The sequence below is a fragment of the Bombina bombina genome, chromosome 1 (assembly GCF_027579735.1).
Source record: "Bombina bombina isolate aBomBom1 chromosome 1, aBomBom1.pri, whole genome shotgun sequence".
In the NCBI taxonomy this organism is placed as follows: domain Eukaryota; kingdom Metazoa; phylum Chordata; class Amphibia; order Anura; family Bombinatoridae; genus Bombina; species Bombina bombina.
This window is the reverse complement of record NC_069499.1, coordinates 642,276,525-642,282,524: the sequence shown is the minus strand read 5'-3', so window position 1 is coordinate 642,282,524 and position 6,000 is coordinate 642,276,525. Positions and strand designations below refer to the sequence as shown.

Genomic DNA, 6,000 nt, shown 5'->3' with positions numbered 1-6,000 from the left:
TTAGGCATAAAACACTGTAGTTAGGTAAGGTCAGATACTGATTACGTACCAGAAAATATATATATATGGAACTGATGTCAATGCTAATAATATCTACTTATTGGTTACAATAATGATAAACTGTTTCTATACAGTCTTTGTTAAAATACAATGTTTACCAGAATTATGCAAATAAAAACATATACCATTAAAAGATTTTTTTCAATTGGTTGACATCAATCTCTAAAATTTAAGACAATAAAAAGTTCCCTTTAAAAGGAGTCCATTACGGGTTACTTAAATTTTTAAAGTAGTGAAGTGGTGCAATCGTAGTTTTAAAGAGCTTACCTTTTAAGGCTGTTGGGTAATGGCTTTCAAGGATCGTACCTTTATATACTATTTAGACTGCAGGGTATCCAAATTCATCCTGCGTCTAAAAATTAGAATTAGAACCAGAAACAAATCTAAGGAGAAAAAGGGGTCTAGAGGAAAGAGGAAGGGGATTACTCACAAAAAGAAGCAAAAAGAGGGAGATAAATAACATGAATTGAATTGTGCAACACTGCACCTTTGTTGCAAAATATATCTTTGAACAAGAATTTGAACAACCCGGGTTGACCTCACATCATATGCTTTGATTTCATGTTTCCTGAAATAAAACCTGCGTGCATCAGCACTAAGGGCAGGTACCAATTATACTACAAGGAATCTATTTTCTCAACATATATTTCTACAAGTGTTAACATTATAAAATCAGTTGCTAACAGCACAGACAAGCCTCTAAGCAAGGATTGGTGGATGTGGATCGAGCCCCCAAGATTGCCGGGTGTGACGTAAGACGCCGAAAGCACGAGAAACACACTGCAGGAAGCCGCTGATATCCACGGCTCTGAATAACCAAGCTGAAAGGTACGATAACATACAACAGCGGGTAACTGTAACTTACAACTTATTAGACGCAGGATGAATTTGGATACCCTGCAGTCTAAATAGTATATAAAGGTACGATCCTTGAAAGCGATTACCCAACAGCCTTAAAAGGTATGCTCTTTAAAACTACGATTGCACCACTTCACTACTTTAAAAATTTAAGTAACCCGTAATGGACTCTTTTTAAAGTGAACTTTTTATTGTCTTAACGAATTTTAGAGATTGATGTCAACCAATTGAAAAAAATATTTTAATGGTATATGTTTTTATTTGCATAATTCTGGTAAACATTGTATTTTAACAAAGACTGTATATTATTATTATTATTATTATTATTATTATTATCATAGAAACATAGTTTATCATTATTGTAACCAATAAGTAGATATTATTAGCATTGACATCAGTTCCATATATATATTTTTTTCTGGTACGTAATCAGTATCTGACCTTACTTAACTACAGTGTTTTATGCCTAAAAAAATCTACTATCCACTCTATTATTTTATATCAGTGTTTACATCAGTATTTAATCATATCCTTTTTTTTAATAATTATTCCAATCAATATTTTTTGCAATTTAGTAGTTGACATAGATTTCTTGCATCCCTCATAAGGATTATTTACATAGGCATTAGCATCAGCCTGCCATACATTGCAATCCTATAAAGACAGCTTAGAAAATAGCTTTATCCCTAGTGTAATCATTTAGTAAATATACTGCATATATATCCACTTTATATCTGCTCACCACAGTGTTCTATGTCTAGAGAATTTTCTATTTAACATTGTGTTTCCACTAGTTTTTACCTACAATTATTTCGTCCAATTCATTTCTGCACAAATTCATCAGCCTACATAGATATTAAACACTAATCACAAAGGTTTGTTTTTACACAATTGTTATATGTAAAGGTATCTTTAGCTGATAGCGCCCTTACTACACTTCCCTTTTTTTCTAGTTCATATCTTTTAGATTGAAGGATCTAAATTTATAAGCAAGGAGTTTGATACCTCATACACGACACCAGCGCACTATTATCCACAGTTTGCTTAATTTAAACTGATTTTCTCACATTTGATGCCTTAGAGCATGAAGCAGATGTTTTATGGACAGCCAAAAGGTTTTGTGTAAGCCACCACTTGGACAACTGAAACCAATAAATCTAAGTAGTATGATGGTAGCTCAGAGTGGGATTGTCAGCAGATCTGTTATGAGTGCCCTTTGGGTATAGGTTCACAACCCCTGCTCTAGAGCTTCTGCTAAAAGCGCTGAGCCATTTAAGCAGTTCCCTAAACATATAAGAATAGTTGTTAAGCTCTTACATTTTGGGGTTATCCCCCAACATATAGACATACGTAGGCTTGAATGACCATTGTATACAGTAGAATTGCATTTGAAGCATAATAAAAAAAGACTGATGTAGCACTTACTCTGAATTTTAAATAAGCACTAGATTTTTTATATTTTTGACAATTTTCAAAATTTGCTTCAGTTTGTGGCCACTGTATTGTGTGACAGCCTTCAGCCAAAATTCATACTAATGACTTATTCACTGTGAACTCTTAAACATGCTCTGTTGATGCTGGCGTTTCAGAAGGTATGAATCCAAAAAATTAGATAGTTTCTTCATGCTATTTCTGAATCATAATAGTTAATTTTTAACATTAATTTGGTAGGCATCAGGGAGGTGTCACGTGGGACAATAATCCCTACACTACATCATATATTATACCTAACGGATAACAAATTAACCTCTTAGCTGTCGTTTTCAGAAGTGTGGTGGGCAGCTTCAAATAACAGCGGCCTTTTGTTTACCAAATCATGCATGTCTGCCATTCCTGAACAAAAGGGATTACAACCTTTTGTCTTATAACTGCAGTAGTTGTGCGTAAACTTTTCTGAGAAAACGTTTTTTTATTGTATGATCGTATTTTGCTGCCAAATGATGACATGAAATATACAAAAATGGGTCTCAATACCTTCGGTTGTCTACATTAAAAATATGAATATATAGTTTTATGGGGTACATTTTTTTCTTTTCTTCTTACTTTAAAATAATTTCCATTGTTCTGTGAATAGTTAGTTAAAATGGTCATCCACTGAAAGCTTTTTTCTTTTATAAGGTTATGAGAGTCCACAAGCCATTACTTCTGGCCATTAATAGGAGGCAAAGATACCAGACATTTCACCTCTCTGCTATCCCCAGTCTTTGCCTTTACAGGAAGAAGGTGAAGAACTTAGGAGTTCATTTTTTATTTTTAACAGGGGTTCTCAGACCCCTCAGAAAACCTGTATTTTTATAGAGGGGAATACTGGTTCTTAGGCAGTGGATGTAATTCTCCTGCGGGAGTTTATCACTGGCCTTCCACAGTTGTCAAAGGGACAGGTCCCTTAGCCTCCTCACATTGGCTCATCATTGTACTCTGCACTATTTGTCGCTGTCACAGCAATGGATGGTTTCTCTACTGTAAGCAGTATCTTTGCAGCTGGGTAAGCAACGGTAGAGTGGTTGCACATCACGTAAGTACCTCTAAGGACTCGCATAGCTCGCAGTGGTACATAACAGGTATGTATATCCTAGCCAGGCGAGACATACCTACATTATGTACATAGAATTGATTGAAATTATATATAGTATTATGGTAATGAGACATTTACTACTTAATATATATTGGGGACAACGTTTGACTGAGGGAACCATTCTGTATATAGTTTTGCTATATGAATTGTAGTTTTAAAAAAGGCTCAACTGTCTTTACTTTAATCATTTTATACTTTGATTGGAGCATAATTGATAGCACAGCTCGGCCATTATTACAATTCTATTGTCTTTTTTTTTTTTTATATTCCTTAGGCACACGCTCACATTTTCGGGTAGCTTCTATAACAATTACTATAACAATGTTGGTTGTGCAAAGCTGGGGAATTAGTACTAAAAACGTTAACTATCTTTTTAAACAATAACAATTTTGGTGTTGACTGTCCCTTTAATTGTGTATTTGCAATGTTATTCTTTGTCAGGTTAGCTTTGCAGTTCTGTATGGATCTTTTTATGCATTCTAACAAATGCTGTTTAATTCCCTAAATTAATCTGTACTCACTTTGTTTCCATACAAGGGAGTTATACAGACTTTCTGCACTCAATTTATGCAGTTAGGGCAGCTAAGCCTCTTAAGTCAGCACATTGATTATTGCTTCATTTTCCTACTTTTAACTTAACTGGTTCTAGTACAGATCAGTTCAGTCAAGCAAGACTTTACATATTCAGATACTGATTCCTCAGACTTGTCTTCTGTAAATTGTCGTCTGAATATCAGGAATTTAATCCTGATTTAGATTTTTAAGAAGTCTACATATAACTTAGTGGTACTGCTTAAGCTCTACAATTCATGTCAGCTTTTGCATGTGACAATTGATACCTTTCTCTTGTTAAGTGTGTTCAGTCCACGGGTCATCCATTACTTATGGGATATATTCTCCTTCCCAACAGGAAGTTGCAAGAGGATCACCCAAGCAGAGCTGCTATATAGCTCCTCCCCTCACATGTCATATCCAGTCATTCTCTTGCAAGTCTCAACAAAGAAGGAGGTCGCGAGAGGAGATAGGAGTTTTTTACCTAATTATTCTTCAATCAAAAGTTTATTATTTTAAAATGGCACCGGAGTGTGCTGTTTTTTCTCTCAGGCAGTATTTAGAAGAAGAATCTGCCTGCGTTTTCTATGATCTTAGCAGACGTAACTAAGATCCACTGGCTGTTCTCGCACATTCTGAGGAGTGGGGTAACTTCAGAAAAGGGAATAGCATGCGGGGTCCCCCGCTAATGAGGTATGTGCAGTAATATTTTCTAGGAATGGAATTGACTAAGAAAACACTGCTGTTACCCATATGATGTAAGTACAGCCTTTAATGCAGTAGTAGCGACTGGTATCAGGCTGATAAATGTATGCGCAGTTGAGTTATTTTCTAGGGACTAGAATTTGACTGAGAAAATACTGTTAATACTGAAATAAATGTATGAGCCTTAACTGCAGTAGAAGCGACTGGTAGCAGGCTTAGTGATAACTTTGCATAACACTGGAAAGTTGTTTTTAAAACGTTTACTGGCTTGTTATTCGTTTTGTGAGGTACTTTGGTGATAAATCTTTTTGGGCATGATTTTTTTCCATATGGCTAACGTATATTTCTGCATAGAAACCGTTGTAACGGGTCTCCCACTGTTGTAATATGAGTGGGAGGGGCCTTTTTTAGCGCCTTGTTGCGCAGTTAAAATTCTAGCACAGTCTTCCTGCTTCTTCCTCCTTGATCCAGGACGTCTCCAGAGAGCTCGGGGGTCTTCAAAATTCATTTTTGAGGGAGGTAATCAGTCACAGCAGACCTGTGACAGTGTGTTTGACTGTGATAAAAGCGTTAAATCTTAAATTGATTATCCGTTTTTGGGTATTGAGGGGTTAATCATCCGTTTGCTAGTGGGTGCAATCCTCTGCTAAATTCATACATTTACTGTTAAAATTGTTGGCTATAACTGAATTAGTTCATTGTTATTTCAACTGTGACAGTTTTTTTTTGTGTTTTTTCCAAGCTTGCTAGCCTTCATTGCTAGTCTGTTTAAACATGTCTGATAGAGATGAATATGTGTACCAATTGTATTGATGTTACTTTAAATAAAAGTCAGTCTTTAATGGTAAAGAAATTATCACCAGACAACGAGGGGGAAGTTATGCCGCCTAACTCTCCTCACGTGTCAGTACCTTCGCCTCCCGCTCAGGAGGTGCGTGAGATTGTGGCGCCAAGTACATCAAGGCCCTTACAAATCACTTTGCATGATATGGCTAATGTTATGAAAGAAGTATTATCTAATTTGCCTGAGTTAAGAGGCAAGCGCGATAGCTCTGGGTTTAGGACAGAGCGCGCCGATGACACGAGAGCCATGTCCGATACTGCGTCACAATTTGCAGAACATGAGGACGGAGAGCTTCATTCTGTGGGTGACGGATCTGATCCGGGGAGACCGGATTCAGAAATTTCAAATTTTAAATTTAAGCTTGAGAACCTCCGTGTATTGCTAGGGGAGGTGTTAGCGGCTCTGA

General features: G+C 36.3%; 1 protein-coding gene across 3 annotated transcripts in view; it reads left to right on the top strand.

Annotated features, from left to right (window-relative positions):
• The window catches only part of ZMYM3 (zinc finger MYM-type containing 3), a 486,348-nt gene that overhangs the window by 160,257 nt on the left and 320,091 nt on the right, over positions 1 to 6,000 (top strand). The gene's annotated exons all lie outside the window — the stretch shown is intronic.